This window comes from Protomyctophum bolini, assembly GCF_963924005.1.
Source record: "Protomyctophum bolini genome assembly, chromosome: 24".
Taxonomy (NCBI): domain Eukaryota; kingdom Metazoa; phylum Chordata; class Actinopteri; order Myctophiformes; family Myctophidae; genus Protomyctophum; species Protomyctophum bolini.
The window spans coordinates 14765806-14787640 of record NC_137885.1 but is presented as its reverse complement, the minus strand read 5'-3'; the positions used below and the strand labels follow the sequence as shown (position 1 = coordinate 14787640).

The 21835-nt window shown below is 45.2% G+C and overlaps 2 protein-coding genes across 3 annotated transcripts in view; one reads left to right on the top strand and one right to left on the bottom strand.

Moving 5' to 3' along the window:
• The window catches only part of zranb3 (zinc finger, RAN-binding domain containing 3), an 87907-nt gene extending 85796 nt beyond the window's left edge, over window positions 1–2111 (bottom strand). For both annotated transcript variants that reach the window (XM_080758086.1, XM_080758087.1), the window contains exon 1: window positions 2064–2111. The gene's annotated coding sequence lies outside the window, so the exon portion shown is untranslated. The remainder of the gene's footprint in view (window positions 1–2063) is intronic.
• A 1168-nt stretch (window positions 2112–3279) lies between these two features.
• LOC308311783 (R3H domain-containing protein 1-like) overlaps window positions 3280–21835 on the top strand; it is a 68147-nt gene continuing 49591 nt past the window's right edge. The window contains exon 1 of the mRNA XM_080758561.1: window positions 3280–3334. The gene's annotated coding sequence lies outside the window, so the exon portion shown is untranslated. The remainder of the gene's footprint in view (window positions 3335–21835) is intronic.

The window sequence follows — 21835 nt, the reverse complement described above, 5'->3', positions numbered from 1 at the left end:
TGTGCGTGATGTTTGGACAAAATCTGTACGAGCAATAAAAATAAAAAGGTATTTTGCAAAAGCCGGCTTTATAACAGGTTCTGCTCTTCTCGCATCTAAGAGTGTGTGTAGTTTAACCTCTGACCGGGCCAATGGTGCCATAGATTAGCTGTACACAGATGGACAAAAAATTGTCTCATGCCTTCGGCCTAGCAGAGATAAAAAAGACACAAGAACAAGTTTTTCTCTCAATCCATCTTATTATTTAATTAAACTACCAATGTCAAAGATATTGAATGTGTGTTGCTCTTGGACTTTTAGTTAGTCTGTTATTGTTATTAATAAGACAGTTTTTGCCCTTTAGGTATTAGACTGTTATTGTTCTTAAATTCTGCTACTCTGACATCTGACAGGAGTTTTCGACCACGCGATGTAAGAACAGAGAATAATAACCTTCCAAAAAATGTCTCCATCCTGTGATGGGAGACATCTGGTCACCCAGGTGTTATCTGGTCACCCAGGTGTTGCTTACTTTCCAGGCATCCCACAAATTGAGACCATGTCCCACATTGTGACTGGCAGGCATTGGTGTTCAAATGCCCCCTAATGTGTTTTTAAGCCTGTTGAAATATCCCCTAGGCTACAGTACCAAGTCGCCAATACCACCCATGGTCAAAATTAGGATTTTTAAACAAAATGTGAGGACGCCAGAAGGGTTTAATAACAAAATTATAGGCAGTATTAGGCCTATGGTCGAATATTATGACAGATAAGGTTTTTTTAATAGCAACTTAAGTAATAATAAGTTGCTAACCCAACCCCGTCCCGTCCCACAAGTGATACTTCTGTCCCTCGAATGAACAGTTTGGATTTGGTCACCTGGTTGCTCCCCCAACCTTAAAACAGCCTGCCCTGCCCTGTTTCTACTATGTACTGTACATGCACCCTATAGTTAAACTACTTTGCAGATTTAGATTATTTAATACAAAACATACATCAAGTGACGGGAATTAAGATGTGGGTATATGCTACCCAGCACAACAGCACATAAGTCATTAAAATCATCCACACCTTTTAAGCTTCAACATTACATAAGTGATGAACGCACCTTATTGTGCAATGTGCATTGCTTATTGTTTCAATAATATGATTGTGAAATGGGCTATTTTGTATAATAAGTAGTTAGTTTATGTTTATGTTCACCACAATATACTTTTGTACCTTTACTCAAGTAAGATTCTGAATGACAACTGCACATGCGTCATTGATTTATTGGAGATTCTGAACTTTCAATTGTACATACATTTTGTTTTGATAGTATTGTTTTCTTATGCCAATAAAGCCCTTTGAATTGAATTGAATTGACCACATTGTATGAAGGAACTGAATCATGGTTAAGTGGCAATATCTAAAGCAGTGGTTCCCAAAGTGGGGTCCAGGGACCCCCAGGGGCCCTTGAGGCAGTTACAGGGGGTCCCCAGCTAAATTATAGTTTGGAACCAAATGCAGTTACAAACCCATGAGGGTCCATGGACCCTCATGGGTTTGTAACTGAGTGTAAAAAATAAATTAAATTATATTATAATATAAATTGGGGTCTCAGAGAGAGAAATTGCATTAAAAGGGGGTCCGTAGACTAATGCATGTCAAACTGGGGGTCCTCGAAATGAAAATGCTTGAGAATCACGGCTGGTGCCGTAAGAATCTTCTGCCAAAAGTTTTTTAAAGTGTGAGAATGCGATGCTATCATGCTAGGCTAACACGTCAAAAGTCCAGGTGCATTATCATTTCATCAGTGCATTGGAGAGCTTAAAAACGGCTGACTGCAGGTGACCGCGCGACCTGCATCATAAACATTCTAATAACAACGTTATTAGAATGTTTCAGCTGCAACAAAGTTGTGTTTTGCATCAGACTAGTGGGAGCTAACCGTTAAAAAACTGCGTCCACATGGACACATGCACTTCCCACATGAGTCCAACTTGTAAAACAAAACCATATGCATTCGTTTAGCTGTCTCTAGATTCCAATAATAAGACTCATGTTGTTGTTATAAGTGAGTGAACTATGAATGGAAGTCTTACTGTATTTCTGCAGTGATCTGCACCACAACAACAAAGCCCATGCGGCGGCGAGCGGACAGCAGGCTATGTGTGAGTCACTGTGACGTGATGTCAACATGGAACGGGACGTAACTTGCGTGCGGCGTCAAGCCCGGATCCTGCGGCAGGTGCCACACAGAAAGTGGTGACTTACAGAACTCAGCCACTCCAATTTCCCACCGAGAAAGCGTTTGTTTCATCACCATAAATGATGTTATCGCAGTGGTTTTCAACAAGGGCCATATTTATTCTGCATTTGAGGATTTTGAGCCTCACCATTTGATGACACCTGCCCTTTGCCCTCTGGACAGCAATGTGCCCTTTTGGTGACATTGATCAATTCTTGATAAAAAGCTTCTAATATATTATTTATGCCCCAAAATCTATAAATCTCACACTATTAAGGCAACCGGGTTCCACGCGCTGCACAAGGTGCCCTTTTTTCACTTGAGATGAGTACCTGCCCCTCTAAATGTCTGTGCACGCAATTGCATTTGGTCCCCATGCAGCTAAATGACTCTCCATCATTTAGCTGGGGACCACCTGGAACCACCTCAAGGAATAGGAGCACTGGTTGAAAACCACTGTGTTATCGTATGTTAATCTTGACTTGGAAAGAAGACAGTTATTTATTTTTGATCGATTATGAAGAAAGTCTCTACTATATGTTTTGTACTGTAGGCTGGTGTGATATTCAATTAGGATATAGGTTATTCATTATTATTTGTAGTTTATTATGATGAGGAGGATGTTTTTTTATTTCATTAGATGCCATTATGTTTTTCTTATTTCATTGTCATCACTCATCATTATGCTGAAGTTCAATGGTGCTGATTCTTTCATTTATATTGGGTTTTTAATTTAGGCTTATAGATTGATACTGTATGCTGAAGTTTAATGTCATTCTAAAGAGGGGAAAAGTGCATTTGATTTTGAGCCTATTCAAACTTTATTGTGTCAGTTACTGTGGTAGGCCTACGTACGTAGCTTTAAAAGTAAGCCTACCCTTTCTTTCTCAAAAGTGTGATAAAAAATAGTGTGACTCACCCAATATGTCTCACCTTCTCACCTTTTCGCAGCTTTGAGTGGGGCGCGAATCCGCTCAGTTGCAAAACAGCGACCTCTGGGCATGACAGAAATAGTTAGGTCACCAATGTCGGTGGCACATCGGCCTTGGCAAACGGCAGAGAGAGAGAAACCTTCGCAAGCCCTGACAACAAGAAGAGACGGTTTATCAATTGCAAAGGAAAACGGTAAGTGTTTCGTTCTGTGCATGAGTGTGATCATCTGTGTTGGGATTCTTCTCACTAGCTGTTTACCTGCAGATTGCACACATTGCACATTGCAGTCTGGGCTCACATCACTCACATTACGATTATGTGTGTTAAACATGCGTGATGTTGGCTGACTGCCACTGCGGGTCCAGAACAGAACCCCGGCCGTATGGATCGTGTGTATGTTTTCTCTGCCGTATTAAACTGCAGACAACCGCGATTATGTTGATACCACGCACCCCGATACGCCCCAAAGTGTCCAATGGTTGACGCACCCGGGTTGTGTTACGCCATAAAAATGACCCACCCACTCAAAACAAATCAACTTAAAAACCATAAAACTCCCCTCATCCTGTCATGGCAGATATGAAACATATTAACGATGTTGTACTGTTGCCTACCGTACTTGCCTCATGGTGCTGTGGTAATTATAGGTGAATGATGGAATATGGAATTTTGAGGTTGCCACTGTCATTGGCAGCTGTGACCTCGAAGGACTACATCTGTAAATGCCCCCTCCCCCCAGTTGCAGTTTACATGTAGTTTGGGGAAATTGAACTGCTGAACAACAGATCAACAATATATACCACCATGAATTACTTTAGTAAAATATGTAATTGTCGATTATCTGTGTCGAGGAAGGAAAACTGCAGCTGGACAGATGTAGGATCTGCAGATGCAAATCTGACAGGATTATGCTTCAGGTGTCATGTAGCACTAAATTGCATCTACCTCCCAATATGGTATATGTAATGAGAGTCGGTGTAGCCCAGTGAAAAGCTGTCTGATATTGTGGAAAGAACACCAAGCCCAGCTGTTGTACCACCACCACCCATTGAGACAGTTGGTACTTGGTAGACAGGCGTCAGGCCCGCAGTATGAAGTAAGCCAAAACAGACCGAAGCTTTTGTTTCAAAAGCTATGGTACTAATTGCACTGCAATGTAGCCCACAATTCCCCATGCATTTTCACTATGTTACCAACCTATGTAATCAGTAATTCTTAGAATAAAGGACCGTAGTCGTTTTGAGGATGCTTTAATCCCAATAATATGGTTTGTTGCTGGTAATGGGCTGATCGAGGGCCACACATTTACTTGTTAAAAAACCTGTCTTTGGTTGTCAGACAATCAGAGATCTCTGCTCGCCTATTCATCTGAAGACATAGGGCTATCTATATCTTGCTCCACCCCTTAACCCTTTTGCCTAAACTAATTTGCCATTTTTTACTATTTTTAAAACTACAAGCTCACAATGTCTCGATGTAGATCGGCTAGTTGAACTATTTAAAAATGTTTTTCAAAATAGAAAAAAATGGCAAATACGTTTAGGGATAAGGGGGGCGCAAGATGGAGCCCATACTGTATACAGTAAATGCAAGGTAGTTGCTAGAAGAACAGAATCGAGGATGGCCAGTGACCACCAACAACAGACATACGCCCAATGCTTTTTTTTTTGTTAATATTGTTTCTACTTTCTAGTTAAATGGTTCCCAAACATTTTCATGTCAAGTTAAGGACATGCAAATGTATGTGTATTTGGCTGCAGACCATCATTGGAAAAGATTTTGTGCCAGGGACCAGGGATTTGCGTGTTGTGAGAGCTTGTAGCTCTGTTATTTCAGAATAGCTGAACAATAAAATGGGGCATACTGTTTATTTAAAGTGGTCCTCATTTAGCTAAGTGGCTCCCGGGACCCCACTTTGACTGCTCTGTAGTTGTTACTTTCCACCCAGTCTCAGCAAGGAAAGCTGGGAGATCCTCGGTCTCTAGTTGAGCGAAGCGTTTACAAACTGACTTGTTGTTGTGAGTCTATATGTCAGGGAGCAAGGTCCAACGTTTGTGATGGTTCATGGCTGGAGGACAATGTAATTGCTGGTTTAAGCCCCCCGGGGCTGCTTGCCCAGAAATGTTGGCAGATGTGGCAGGCTGGCCAAGTGATTAGAGTGATTCTCCCATAGGGCTGAATTCAATCTGTGTTGTGCAGCAAGTGTCATTGAGCAAGGCATTTACCTGCCAACTCAAGTCGCACATGATAAAAGTGTAATCAAATTGTCTACTAAAATTATTGGCTGACAGCACTAGAAATGTCTGTGGCCGGATGGTATAACCGCAAGGTTGCCAGTTCGAACCCGGGCTCCCCCAGAGTTGAACCCCTAATTGCTCCCGATGTGCAGGTTGGTGCCTTGCATGGTTTCCTCTGTCATCGGTGTGTGACTGTGTGTGTGAATTGGTGAATGTAATGCACAATCTATGTAAAGTGCCTTGGATAAAGGCGCTATATAAATGCACCATTTACCATTTATTATTTCTGGAGTAGCAGCCTCCTGTTCCTCCCCCTGCCTACACTGTATCCCTATCAGTGTTTCTGTCCCGTGCAGTGTTGTGCTGCTTCTTATACTGGATGGCTTTGGGGTAGTGCTCACTGCTAGCTAAGGAAACATTAGGGGAAGATATCTTGTGCAAAGTTGATATTTTGGACAAGGCTGGCACTAGAGAAAAGGTTGTGGTCAAGTCAGTCCAGTCGATTTGATCAAATTTATGCAAAAGTTATCTCATGATGACACTTAACATTACAGAACGGGTCAAGACCAAACTCTTGGTCTTGATAGGACAACATTTTGAACAGAACCTGGCTGTACTGTGTGTACTGTATGTGAGCATTCATCTCCCTTGACCGGTTGGCTTGAGGGAGAGAGATGAAGGGAGCGAGAGAGCCACTCACAGAGATGTACTGCAAAAAAAGAATAACTGTATTAATTGCAGAAACCCTTGATCCACAGCCCGGACCCGGAGGTCTGTAATCACGATCAATGTGATTTAAGCATACTTCCACTGTGATATGAGAAAGCACGAAGCTCTGTGGAAGAAGTCAACTTAGTAATATGTATTCATTGGACATGCATGCATATACTGTAGTGTAGACCACCGAAGTCTGGCGTCAATATCGGTAGAGGGCGCTAAGTCCACCGGTTCATGTATTTTTTATTTGCATTGTAATCCCCATAGGGGGATTTTAGATCGCCTCATAATAAGAACTGTGATTGAAGAATAAGCAAATCATCCCTGCCGTTTCACTCATATCATAAGATGGATATGAAGAATCAACTGACTGAGAGAAAACGCTAATGATAGTGCTCCCGAATTAGCGACATTTTAGCTATAAACAGACTATGAAATATGAGTGACTGACTGTCGTAAACGATACAGAACCACCACCCCGACAATATCGCAGAGACAGTTTGTTTATTTTTGGAGAGAGAAAAGCTTGGTGACTTGTCCCTCAGTGGTCTAAACTCTTATAACCCGGCATAACTAAGGCAAGCCTGAGCCAGCACTAACTATAAGCCTGATCAAAAAGAAAAAAACATGTTTTAATGTAAACATACGTAGGAGATGGTTCCCAGGAGACAAGCTTGATTATCGAATTCTTTGCCTCCCACTTTACTTATGGAGATTCTCGGAACCACACAGGAGGGCAGAGTTATAGTGGGGTAATAGAGAACAATGAGCTCTTTAATATATGATGTGCCTAATAACCATTAAGGGCTTTTTGTGGTGTCACTCAAATAGTAAAATCAGTACTGTAAATCCTCTAGAGCACGAAGGTGCACACTGCACAGCAGATTCCATGGCAATCTAGCTATAGTCGTTTTGAGATATTTTGATTAGAATTATGAGAATGAGTGGAGATTTTGGCCTCATGGTGGGGCTGGAGGAAAGGCCAGTAGTTCACCAAAATCAGTAAAGTATGAATGTGATTACTACACTAGTCCAGCAATTCCCAAGCTGTAGGCTGTGAGGATAAGTGGGCCCCCAAATTATTAGCAAAAATATCTTAAGGATAATAACGATATTAAAAAGTAATATTAAATAATTCGTTTTATTGTAAATTGGAATGTAAAGTATACATTACTAGTTCCATGATCCAAGAATGGATCAATGGACACACAATTGATTGATCGATCATTAAAATAAACCACCACTCAACGCGGCAGCCGAAGTAGTGGGATGGGTGGGCCCGCAAACCCTATCGCGGTTTTTCAAGTGGGCCCTGATCCAGGAAAGGTTGGGAACCGCTGGTTTAGTCATCAAAGAAATATGAACAGTCCCAAAAATAGACATCCTTTCTGCCACTTTACTGCATCGCCCTACATGGCACACGCTAACCATCTGGCACTCCCTCGGAGGTTAAAGCAACAAATGTGTATAATTGTGTGCCACTGCTTTTTGACCTGCTATATGCCGCTCCAGAGGCTGGTAGGACAAAGACATGATCAAATACCGAGGCTGAGGATGCTGTGTAATAGCTTCCCCTAAAGATATAGCCCCGCACTTCAATAATTGATCACCCGGCATGAGGAAAATATCCCGCACCCCATAATATTTGGTGTGGCCTGCTTAAATCATTCAAACCCCCGTGCTTACATTGTTTGTCAGATTGCTGACCTTTCAGCGGGATTAAGGAGGCGCAATAATAAATGACTTCCGAGACCTGCCCGCGATTGTCAGGTGAGGGATTGGATCGGACCGCTTGTCGCAACAAACACCACTGTTGGTTGCTAAGTGACAGCGGGAACTTTCCCCGTCGACTGTGTCTATTGTTAGGCGCTCTGTGAGTGAAAGACGGTGGCATTATGGCACTGAGGCTGCCTGGTCCAGTCGCCTGGCTGCGGCTGCAAACAGGTACAGTAATACCCTTAATGTTACATAAGCTGCTAGTGACTCTGGAAAGTGTGTTTGTGTTCTCTTTCTCTCTCTCTCTCTATCTCTCTCTCTCACTCTGTGCACGTGCGTCCGCGCGTGCCAAATTCAGGGATTACAGAGATACAGATATTGGGTGGGTCGACTCGAAAAACAACTGTATTTTTGAGGCGAAAGGCTGGATTCACCTTCAGCCATGGATTGAAAAAGCTGTACGAAGCTGAGCAGAGCTTCATAAATGGCTACGGTTAGATGTGTTAAAAACATTATTCAGTTCCGAGTTAAATAAGATCTCAGCGTTTTTGGCTGCGTGTTGTTTTCAGGTGGTGAATTTTGTGTGAATCTTTGGGGGGTTTAGCTGCAGTCTTGCCTTGTTGCCTGTGGAACGGCGTTCAGTGGTGTACAGTAACTAAGTACAGTACTGTACTTGAGTACAATTATGAGGTATTTGTACTTTACGTTAGTATTTTCAATTTCCAATGCTTTTACTTTTACTGCACTAGTATACATCTCAGAGACAAATTTTGTATTTTTACTCCACTACATTTATTTGAAAATTACCCACATAATTTTTGTCATCATTTTAAAATAGCCGATCTACAAGCTCACAATGCGTCGCATCGCAGCTATTTCCAAAATATTTTTATACATTTGAAAACATGAAATGTGACATCCTTTCTGCTTTTGGTACTTTTAAGTACATTTTTGATGCCATTCCTTTTGTACTTTCACCCGAGTAGATTTAGAATTCCGGACTTTTACTTGTAACGGAGTATTTCTACAACATCGCATATCGATACTTTTTACCTATATGTAAGTAAAACATTTGAGTACTTTTCCCACCACTGTGCGAGCGGCGTTCCAACTGCAGCGGCGCGAGGTGGCTCGGCGAACAGCTCGGCCTCTCAGCGCTCCATGGCATCCCGTTGTCTCTCCACCTGCTTCCTGAGCCACCTATAGCTGGCAACAGACACTACCGCTCCTTTCTCCCCTCTCTCTCTCTCTCTCTCTTCTATACCTCTCCATTTTTCACACCTTTTCAATCCCCATGCACCTCGCTTGAAGTCGCTTCCCTTTTTTATTTATTTTAAAGATTATTATTTTTCTTCTTTTGTGCCTTTTATTGATAGTTACAGTGAAGAAGGGAAAGAGGGACAGAGAGAAGGGCAGAGACGTGCAGCTATGGTCGTCATGAACGGGACTCGAACACGCAGCGCGCTGTCAGGCCAGAGCCTATATGTGGCATGATGCGCCTGGACCGCTAGGCCAGCGGGCCTTTTTCCCCCTTTCCCCCTTTATCACCTCACTCCCATTCTTCTTTCCTTTCCTCTCGTCTCCAGGCTCTTCTCCTTGCTTGTGTTGTCTGTACCCATGTCTCTCTCTCTCTCTCTCTCTCTCTCTCTGGCGCTTTTTGTTTTTAGTTTTTTACCTCATCCTCACTTCTGCTCGCTTGGCCCTGACATCCCATGTCCCTGGCTGCCCTCTCCCCTCAGACCCCCCCCTCCTCCCATTTTTCCCTCTGACGTCTGCCCCAACCCTCAGCCCCGCAGCCGTAGAGCACACTATAGACCGAAGATTCCGATCTTGCCGCCGGCTTGCTCCGTTCAGCTCTTATGCACTACGGCACGCGCTACGCACGCAGCGGCTGTCTGTCCCTCCCTGGCCCCCGGCTTGGCCACTGACCACACGCGCTCGCACGAGTGGGCGGAGGTGGCCGTTGATTCGGCACCGTCTCCGAGACTGCATGGGACCGGCTCGATGGGGTCGTGGCAGGTATAGGCTCGGCTCTTGCACAACCCCCAAACTCTCTTGTACACTCTCTTGGCACACACACGCACATTCTCTCTCTCGGTTTCTCTGTCTCTCTCACGCACGCAAACACACTCACTCATACACACATACTCACAACTCTCTCTCTCTCCCTCTCTCTCTCTCTCTTTGTTTCTCCCTCTCTCACTCATTCTCCTTCCCTCCTGCTGACACACACGCGCACACACACACCCCTTCTTCTCCCTCCCTCCCTCTCTCACCGGCACACAGACGCCTCTCCTCTCCTCTCCTGTCCTCTCCTCTCTCCTTCTCTCGCATTCATAAACACTCGAGGCGAGTGAGAGAGCCCGCACAGGAGGCAGCCGGCAGGCAGGCAGGCAGACGAGGCGGAGCTCGGAGGCAGCTCCAGCCTCCCCCCACCACCACCCCCTCTCCCCGACCCCCCCCCCTCCCACCCCAGCCCACGGTGCCTCCAGTACGATGGAAACTAAGAGGTCCACCGACAGAGGAGATGGCGGGGACCGCGAGGCAGGTGGGTCCCTCCTCCTGCACCCAGAGACCCCGGTTCCCTGTCTCTCACATAGAGCAGCGAGTCGGGGGGACTGGTGGTCAGCGACGCTGATGCTAAGATGTGGTGCCGTTCCTCCTGGGCTCGGAAAAGGTCGGTCCGTCGGACTGCTTCTTCGCACACAGACAGGTTCGGTTTCTTCTCGCGGTGTATGGCGCGTTAATCGTGGTTTAAAAAGGTTCGGAGTCGGACTTTGTTTGTGTGGGTGGTGCGCCTGGTGGTCTTGTTCTTCTTTTTCACATGCTTTGTGAGTGGGCTTGGCTTGTGTGTGTGTGTGTGTGTGTGTGTGTGGGTTCTTGTGAGCTTTACAGGGATGTTTTATTGACTCATCGATCCTGAATGCATGTTCCATTTCACCGCTGAATGCTTTGTTTCTTTAAAGACCTCATCACCACCACAGAAAGATCTGCTGACTAAGACAGTCAGTGGGTTTTTTCTTCTTATTTTATTCCTATGTTTCCCGTAAGCCATCATTCATCAGAGAGAGATAGAGGGAGCACAGTTACAGTTACACGGAGCAAGAATATGATCTGGTAGTCTTAAAAGCGAACGTCTCACTCGGCGTTATGTGGCGGGAGGCAGTGTTTTCTGTGTGTGTGTGTGTGTGTGTGTGTGTGTGTGGCTGGCAGGCTGCCGAGGTTGAGGCAAATCAGTGCTCCTGATTCCCCCCCCCCCCCCCCATGCTTCGCCGGTGCAAAGTCTCACCACTGGCTCTGCTCTGCATCGCCGGGCTAATTAAGCTAGCCACGTAAGCCATTAAGAGGCTTCTCTCGCTCTCCATTGTTCTGCCGCCTGAGCTCATCCTCCCCGTCTCCCAATTTGTTTCGCAGGTGTTTTTCGGCAAATGGACTTTTAATGACTCTGGCCGGCTGTATGAGGTATTGTTCTCCTCTCGTGAGACTTCACAGATTAGACTTGGGCTAGACTTTGTTTGCCAGTTCTCTCTGTTTTGTTTCTTAAATGGTTTGGTTTTGTTTTTTTTGCTTTTGTCGGACTAATTGCCTAGATTGATATATATTCCCTGGAAGAATCTCCACTGGGATGGATATAACAGATCACCTTGCAATGCTCCGCTGCGTGATATAATAGAGGACTGCACACACCTCTCGTACCGTACCGCACCGCACCCTGTTCGTTTGACCCTCAACCGACGAGCGCAATTCAGAGGCTCATTTGTGACCGTTTATGTTTAGTATTTCTCTGTTAATTGAACGTCAGCCGTTAAGAACGGCTTCTCACGCACACTCTTACATCAGTCCTGAGAAGGAGTAAAACGGGATGAAATTAATATAAAAAAATGTGTGTGTGTGTGTGTGTGTGTGTGTGTGTGTGTGTGTGTGTGTGTGTGTGTGTGTGTGTGTGTGTGTGTGTGTGTGTGTGTGTGTGTGTGTGTGTGTGTGTGTGTGTGTGTGTGTGTGTGTGTGTGTGTGTGTGTGTGTGTGTGTGTGTGTGTGTGTGTGTGCGTGCGCGCGCGTTTTCTTTCTTTCATCCAATTTTAGACTTCCCATGTCAATGATTCAACTCGCTTTACAATTAACCAGCCAGGCAGGCTTATTGAATCTAATTCTATTTCATCAGAGGATGTAAATGAGAGGCTGTAACTTAATTAATTGTTTGTCGCTCTTTTTTTTTTATAAACTATGCAGGGCACTTATGGCCTATCTCTGTCACCTACATTCCCAAATCTGTGCTTTATTGGCTGAAGCACAGAATTTAGCTAGGATTATATCATTACTGATGCTATTTCTTTTTTTGTGGTGGAACTTTCTTTCTGCGGTGGAAATTAACACTTTTTGCAAATCTGGGAATAAAAGCAAATTTATTTTATTTAGCTGGTCCCTTGCATTGAGGGAGAGCACATCTCATTAGCCTACAGCAGACATCTCTCTAGTCTCTATACAGTGTTCTTTGTTTTATTTGTCTAACAGTGCTCTGCGTGTGTATACGTGTAATTTTCCACATCTCCTCCGACAATAAACCCAGCTGTGAATGACTTTTTAATCCCCACAATACAGCGATGCTCCTGTACAGTATGTTGCGGTTGTCAGCATAGCGCAGCAGATCCAGATCACAATAAAGTATCCCCTGATTGGTTTTAATGTACAACCCTGGGACCTGTATCCAGGGCGGGGGAAATATAACTTATCATTTGGTCTCAATGCCCACCTGTAAGTAATCTTGTGATATACCGTTTGTTTCATATACACAATTCTGTGAAAGATAGCTTTTTATTCCCTGCGTGCGTGCATGCATTGCATGCATCATAATCTTCGTCTCCCATTCTTAACAGAAGTATAAGATGAGAAGCTGAGGGGGCGCAGCATGGAACAGGGGGGTGGTGTGGTGAGGCGGCGCTCTCTGCTTTCTCCATCTCTTAACAGCACAGGTTGTGGAACGCAACAGAGAGGAGAGAGAAAATAGCCGGGCTTCGCGCTCCCGTCGTACTAAAATAACCGATCTACAAGCTATCTCGTTTTTGCGACACGTTGCGAGCTTGTAGATCGGCTATTTTAGGCGCACGACACACCGCTGTACGACGAAGTGTATATATATATTTTTTAAAGCGGGCATTATAAAGGTCAGTCTTTGGAAATGGAGGCGTGAGGCGGTGCGTGGGCAGGCAGCACTCACTGTGTGCTCTTGAGGTGTGTGTGTGTGTGTGTGTGTGTGTGTGTGTGTGTGTGTGTGTGTGTGCCCTGGCGCACGCGCGGCGGGGGAGAGAGAGTGCACTCGAGTGCGCTCACTCGCGCTCATTCCCGCATGTGTAAGGGCGTCACCAGTGGGTTCTTCTGCCACTGCGTTCCACACCACAGCACTCAGCGGTCATTTCCTATTGGCTCGCGCCAGTGTAACATAATTGCCTGTGAGAGCCGCCGGTCCGTTAAGAGTCTCCGCCACATGATTAGCTTCCCTTCAGTCGACAGCCAGCCTTTCTGACCCTCACTGTGGGCTTTTGAGAATTAATGTCGCAGCATCAGCGAGTAACTGTGTGCAGAGAATGCACCGTCCCACAAAGAACACCGTGTGTGTGTGTGTGTGTGCGCGAGCGTGCATGTGCATCAGTAAGCAGGAACTGGGGATGCCAATGAAGGACCGGGAAGTCTGGCGTGGCATTGTGAAATCCATGATCTCGACCGCGGTCGAAAAATGATTGCGTGTACGTGCATGTGCGTACATGCATAATATGGTTTATTTGTTGTACGTGCCTGTCTGTGTGTGTGTGTGTGTGTGTGTGTGTGCACATTCAGTGGACTCGTATGGTTTAAGGGCCGAGCTACACCAGGCGTGTTTGCGGCATGCACACGCGAGCCCCGCATACTCGCACTTCAAATCAGACCTGTATCTATAAGTGCGTGTGCACGTTTGTGAGTATGCGCATGAACACCTGCTGAAAAGCCTGGTGTAGCTCGGCAGTTCATGTGTCGTGCGTGCCTGTCTGCGCAAACCTGTGTGCACCTTGTGATACAACTGTGTGTTTTGCCGCTAAGCTGTGGGGAACAGTGACAAAAGGTGCACAGTCGAAACCGGAGTGTTAATTCAATTCTGAGAGTGAAAAAGGGGGACCCTTTCGGGTCCATTAACTCTCTGCGTTCCAGATTGTTACGGCGTGAAGGGGCGGTGTAGCGTTGAACGACGCCTGAGGGAGACTCTTTAAGGTGGCTGCGCTCCGCGACATTGCTGTAATACCAACGAACCACTCCCTGTCAGCCCGGCACAGCATCACCCAAGGACAGATTGCCACAGACAACTGTGCCGCTCCGAGAGTTCACTCTCGTGTCCCGCTGGAAGTGGCGCTGTCTGTTTGATATCATCATATGCTCCCCTGCACAAATTAAGTAGCTCTGATCATGATCTCATTGCTCTGTGTGCGCGTGTGTGTGTGTGCACGTGTGCGTGCTTCGAGAATCATAGCAGTGTCATAATGTTATAGTGACATGGGCCAGGTTTGGGCACACCACTGTTGACTGTGTGTGTGTGTGTGTGTGTGTGCGCGTGTGTGTGTGTGTGTGTGTGTGTGTGTGCGTGTGTGTGCGTGTGTGTGTGTGTGTGTGTGTGTGTGCACACACGTGCGGTATAGCTGCAGGACTGGCACTGAATCACTAGTATTGAGTGATGGCCATAATGCACCATGTTTCTGTTCTTCCATTTTCTCAGTGTGCCTCCATTTCAGTTTTTCCCGTGTCTGTGTCGGCTACCTGACAAATGTTGTTGAATGAATGACACTGGCAGGTCATATACTATTATACTAACCCGATTGATTCCCTGAGGGGAAGCGGAGAGATGCCATTTTAGCAGGAATTAAATTAGACAGTTTGGGATGCAGGATAACTACTTCACGTTATAATCAATAATGGTCTCATCATGCTACTTTTGGATGGGACATCAATTCCACCCCATGCCATGCCTCCTCAAAATGTCGTAATTGAGACAATTCGACTGCATACACTTAGGATTAGGGCCGCACGATTATGAAATTATCACCGATATCCAATCTTCGATTATTTGCCGGGTCATATCTGCCGATACTGATTCGGACCGATTCTGATATTATACAGAGGACCACAATAGAAACAACCCTAGGCACTATGGTGCTTGGCCCACAGCCTGTTAACACATGTGCCCTTTTAATCTTTCAAAATGGCGACCCAGGGTGCCCACTTTTTAGACCCACTTTTTGCCTTTTTGCCTTTTTTGCCTTTTTACCAAGACGTCCACAGACGTCCTGGGCACTACATGCGGTAATTCATAGGACGTCTGTGGACGTCTTGGGCACAAAATGTGTTTTAATAAAGTATTCAATCAATCAATAAATAGCCTACACTCTTTTCCAAGTGTCTGTTTTCACAACTGAATGAGATGAGTACACAAATTAAATGTAGAAAAATGTAAACATATTTGATTTAACTTTTGGTTCTAGACTAGAAGTACTTGGCCGATTAAATAATCGGGATTATTTTGAGACCGGTCCGATAACGATATGGCATTTTTATGGCCGATATGGACCATTCCGATTATGCTACAGATTATATCGTGCAAGACGCGCATCCCTACTTACGATACATCCAGGTTTTACTTTGTATGTCTTAACTCGCCAAAATCAGCCATAACACAGTGTAAATGGGGAAGCAACAGAGAGACATTGGGCGAATAATCTTCCATCGCTCCGACGAAGAGGAAGGAGGACTACCATTTTGGGGATTTGGATACAACTCCATTTGTATCACACACACCACAACATCATCTGTCAAACCTGAGTGCACTCCCGGGCTGGCAGCAGTTTGAGGTTTTATAAAAAAAGGGCTGATTTATAGAGCAAAGCGGGGCGTCCCAGTTGACCTTTCTGGCTTGACACGTGGCTTCATCCTCGGCCCTGTGGGAGATGGGGGACAGGCCTGGCACCCACTGGGTGTCACACACTGAGAAGGAGAGATTAGATGAAATGACAGAGATATGGCACACAATAAGACGCGCGGGGGTAATGCCAGTGGTTATCTATCATTTATGATTCCTTATGGGGGGGGGGGGGGGGGGGGGTGCATGCGTGCTCAGCAAATAAAGGTTGGTTAAAACAAAGTTCTGCTATCGCCCGGGGAAGCATAGCCTAATTATTAGTAGAAGAAGGAAGAAAAAGAAGAAAAAAAACAGTGCTTATTGACTATCGCTGTTTTAAAATTGCCAGTGGCTGCATTTTTTTTGCACGATAAAATAACTAATCCTGCAGTGTCCAGAAACCCAGGCTTGCAAATTGAGATAAAAAAAACAAACTTCTAAATTATATTTAAAATGAGTAACTGCTATGCATTAGTGTCTTATTTGTTTTTTTTACCCCATTTATTTTATTTTCTCCTCATGCCAGAAAAAGCAACAGTAAGCTAGGTTCACATCTGATGCAATGGGGGATATTTACATCATTATTGCAATATCCAGCCCGGAAAAAATGTCTATCTTCATTTTTCGTTTATTTATTTTTTCCCCCTCCTAACTCTGTCATTGACTGTCGGTACAGTATATACTAAAGGTTCCTCAGAGCTCTGTTAGGTGCAGCTTGTATTGCCCATTTGCCGTGTATGAAATCTACGGGATTGGGGGTGCTGTTTTTGGCCCAGTCTAAAATTTTGAGGCATTTCAAAAAATGATGAACTTATTTTAAAGTCACTGGTGGTGACTAGAGTTCATGTTCCTTGCAAAAATAGCAAATGGCTGTTGTTTTTTACTACTGTAGCACTTCGAGATAAAATCCATTATTCTTATTTTGTCTTGTTCATTTTACCTGGAGCTGTCCTATGAATCATGGGTACTTGAATGTTGAGATGAAAGCCCCACTGAATGATACATCAGTGTGGCCAATATATCAGCCATTATTTTACATTTGGACAACATCGGTATTAGTAATTGTATCCGTCTAAACAGTTTGAAAAATAGCTAATCTACAAGCTCACAACGCTCCACAATGCGACAGATGGATAGATCTTATAGATCTGCCATATTTTTAACTAGTTTCCTAGGGCTAAGCAACGCAAAATAATGTTCCGTTTGTGCGTGTATACAGTACTTCAACTTAAAGTTGAACGTCCTTTTAAAGTTGGATATTAGTAAATAAAAACATTCTTCCCCTGAATCCCAGGAGGGCTGACTGTACGCGACCAGCCCGCTGGACTAAAGAGTTGAGTGGAGAGTAGAAGAAGTAGAAGGGGGGCCATACTAGGACTTGCTGGCTGCATTTCTATGCCACCAAGTTCCGTCTGAGGACTTCCAATAGAGCCAACGTTATCACCCCTCGCCGCTCTCTGAATTCCTAATGCCTGGTTTTTACGAGGTTGGCAGGGGCACCGTGCCGCCTCCTCCCGCCTCCACTCTCATCCCTGTGCTCATCCATTATTTATGGCACATTGGCACGCATGCCCCCCCCCCCCCCTTCACACACACCCAGACCTTCATTCTCGCCATGCACCCTAAATCAATACACACACTTGCACGCATACAGAAGTGAGTGTACCATGTTGTACACGCACCCACGCGCAGTCTCTCCATCGACACATTGACGCATGCACACGCTGTCGTTCTATCGGTGCCATAATCATCTCCAACCATGGGAGACGATAACGATACACGACAGACCCTCCTGCTGTACACGTCTGTGACATGCGTTCGCTCGCACACACACACACACACACACACACACACACACACACACACACACACACAGTCACACACACACACACACACACACACTTTAACAAATATACACTACACCCTTTTCACATTTGCTGACAACTACAAAGTCCCATAAGGTCATATGGTCTCTGTCTCGGCTTTATGCCCTCTGACCTCTCGCACCAACCCACCCATACGCACACACAAACCCTATGCCCCCTCAACCCCCTGGGCTGACGGGTCAGCAAGAGCCACATTCAGGCTCGCTGGAGACCCCCAGGCCAGCATTCTGAATTCTGATCAGCTGAACAGGAAGGCCCAGCTAAGCTCACCAGTCACATTGCCACCACAGACCCACACGCCTCAGTCAGTCCCACCTTTGCCAACACCACCAGCTACAACGGGTTCAATGTCTTCAAGACCAAGCGAGTCCGGGTTACATTACAAAAAATACAGGTGCATTAAAATACTATATAAAATGCATTCACATTAACACAGCAACAGTGATCATGAACAGTGGGGATTAGACTATTTAAACACTTTTTTAATTTAAAATGTCCACAGCAGTTGGCACAAACGAAGTTCGAAGTTCCTATACCGTCTGCGGCGGAGACGAGGGGTGGTAGTCCTCTGCCGCACCTCCGGCTTGGCTCCAAAAAACGCAACTGAGCATCCGAGTCTGACGTCATTTACGCATCCGGTTCCGAATTCTCATAGGCGTGTTTAATATCACGGCATTTGAGAACTGTGCGCCATAAATAAGCAAATGAGCCTGGCTGGCGGGCGGAGGCTTGACTCATATGGATATGAAGCATCGACTGACGGCGAGAAATCGGCTAACGTTAATGCCGCCGATTGAATTAACATTTCGACAGAAACGGAAGTATCGGAACCGATTCGGAGCCACCTCCCTGGCAACATCGCCGAGGCAGTTTGGTTACTTTTGTACCACAATTCTTGACGATTCTAAGATTACCAATGTTATTCTCAATAGAGAAAATGCGTGACCATGGAAGGAGTGAAGTCAGGACTTTGGGTACGTTGGAGGGTGTAGGGAAGCTGGACGGGGTAGGGTGATCTCTGTCTCCACACTACACACTCCTACAGCTTGCTCAGCACCAGTGGTGGAAAGTCATGTTTACTTAAGTACTGTATCTAAGTACACTTTTGAGGCATTTGTGCTTTCGTTGAGTATTTCCAACACTTTTACTTCTACCACTCCACTACATCTCAGAGGGAAATCGTATACTTTTACTTTAGTTACTAGTTGCTTTGTAGATTGTACATTATTATTACAAAACATACAGTAACCACTTCAATCTTTTATATATTTCAGCTCACAATGCGACGTGTTGTGAGCTTGTAGATCTGCTATTTTCAAAAGATCCGTATACATTTGAAAACCTGAAACGGGACATTGTGCATAATGTCTACTTTTACTTTTAGTACTTTAAGTACATTTTGATGCCAATACCTTTGTGCTTTTACTCAAGTACATGTTGAATTGTGGACTTCTACTTGTAACAAAGTATAGTTCCATAGCGCAGTATTTATACTTTTACATAAGTAAAAATTGCGAGTACTTTTTCCACCACTGGCGGCTGGCGACTTTGTGTATTGGAGAAGACGCAAAGTCGTCTGCAATCCTCCCAACTGTGGCAATATCAGTGACACAAGCTGATATAATTTGATGAAGCGCGCTGCTTTTTAAATTTTTGAAATGGAATTAACACATACAGAAAACCGAGGAAAATTGCGAATGCTATAATGCTTGCCTCGGCCGAATAAATCTGGAATTTTGCATCTCATTCAATGTGCATCACCTTTATTCTTGTATCTTTTTTGCTCTCCCCAAGGCCCAAGCACCATGTTTATAAGATGAGACTACCTGGCTACCGAATGCAACAGAAATGAGTGAAGTCGACTTCACTCATTTCTGTTGCATTCGGTAGCCAGGTTGATAATGTATTTTTCAATAAGAGAAAGATGAAACTGTGACACATCAAGGCCTAAAGGTATACTGAAGACAAGCGGCTAGACTAGACTCAGCGGTCTCTTGATAAAACGTTGTGTGCAGCGGCATAAATGATTCAGTGAGGGAGCAAACACTTCCCAGAGCCCAGTGCTTGGAAAATATACTTCCAGCATCCCATATGTTAAATGGCTTCACACCAGAGACCAACCGACTGAGACGCACACACACACACACGCATCAAAACGTCAGTAGCAGACAGTAAATATTCAAAGGATCGGACTCGGGAGTATTAAGCTGTTTTCCCCTCCGAATGCAAAATCGGTCGCTGTCACTTTTGCGTGGAGACACTGACAAGTCATTGAAAATTCATTGACTCTCTCCCGCGGCGGCGGAGCCTGCCTGAAGCGGCGCTAACCACAGCCACGGCCTTGGAAAAAAAGGGGAAAGCGCGGCCGTGCGAGGTATACATCTGGTTGCTCGGGAGAGCGAGCGGAGCAGACCTCAGAAGTCAATTAGTCTGACATGAAGGGATCGGTCGTTTTTTTTCCGGAGCGTATCAGCTCTCTCTCGCTCTGCTGTCTCAGCTCCGGTGGGACCGAGATAAACAATCAGGGTTCCAGCCAGTCGGTTTGCTACACAGACGCGTTCAGATAGGCTAACTCCTACAATCACTGCTGGACGAACAGGCTAAAGCCACCATACCTAGCACGCACACACAAAGGCTGAGCCATGGGAAGAACAATTGACACATTATTGCATGCAAACGTGCACACACACACACACACACACACAAGACTGGGAAACGGGAAGAATTATGGACACATTATTTGACATAGCACTACTATAGTGTATACTATACGCATAGTTTCATAGATGATTCTTGATGACTATTTTTTATTAATTTGATGTATTACCAGATGTTGCTTACTGTAAATCGCTCTGGTTTAAGAGCGTCTGCTAAATGCCTAAACTGTAAATTGTATCACAATGCACACACACACACACACACACACATGTACACGTGCAGGGCCCCGTCAGTGCTGCACATCCACTTTTGAGGTGTGCGTGTGAAGTGAATCTGATGAGCCCGGCTCTAATTAACCCATTAATCATACCTTTCAGATGCCAGATGTCTCCCCATGCTCCTCCCCATTCCTTTCTGCCTGCGCACATGGTTCTCACCACACACGGGACCTGCTAACCGCATAATTAGGGTCCAGGGGCAGGGCGGGCCCCGCGCCTCGGCACAGCGAGGTCTCGCCGCTTTACACAGTGTTACTAGTTTACACACACAGGGTTTTTTGAGTGGTGCAACCACTCCTATAGACAGCCATGTGTGTCCATGGGTCTGAGCACGGAAATAGCATATTTTCACCACAACAGTGTCACTGTTGCGCAGCCTAACACACACACACACACACACACAGAGAGGCCAGGGAGGAGAGCTTGTACAGTACAGTATATATACAGTACAGCACAAGTACAGTACAGCACCACTCACTTCACTTCGTTCCAAGTTTTCTTTTCCGGGATAGCAGAGGTCAACCTTTCGGATTTTTAACACTTGTTGAAACCACCAGGTGATTGTTTGGGTTTTTTTGGGGGGGGGGAGATGGGATCGGGACTCGAACCTGCGGCACACTGTAAAGCTGGCTTACCAGCCAAGGTGTCTGGACCGCTGAGCCACGGCCCCATGCAGGCCCACTCTTTTGTATTGACTCTGGTAGCTGAGTGAATAGATGGAGCTGCTGAGGCCAGAAGTCAGGAACGCGTTTTATCCCTGCCTCGCGTCAGGTTCACACAAGGCGCCATTGGTGCAGTTGTTGAACGCTGGACTTGCATACTGTATATGTAGTGCAATGTCAAACTGTAACATACATTATGAGGATTGTAAAAATGTATATATTTACAGCTTGCATCTAATCAGGGACACTAGTAGAATGCAATGAATGTGTTGGTGCACATGCAGTAAAATGTGGAGTATTAAAGATTTTTTGCTGTGTAGGCTGGAAAACGAGCGATAGTTTGTGTCCCCAGGAATGGAGTTGAGCAGCACTGCAGTAGAGAGATAGGGATTCTTATTATTATAACATAGCGCACTCGCATCAATTACAGTTCTGCAGCTCTAAATTTTTATTCATCGTTCTATCACGTACCCAAGAGCAGTGGTTCCCAAAGTGTGGTCTGGGTTCCAGGGGGTCCCCAGCTAAATGGAACCAAATGGACCCTTATGGGACTGTAACTCTGAGAGTGTACGGGTCCATTTGGTTCCATTTGTACACACTCAGAGTTAAATTAACATTGATTTT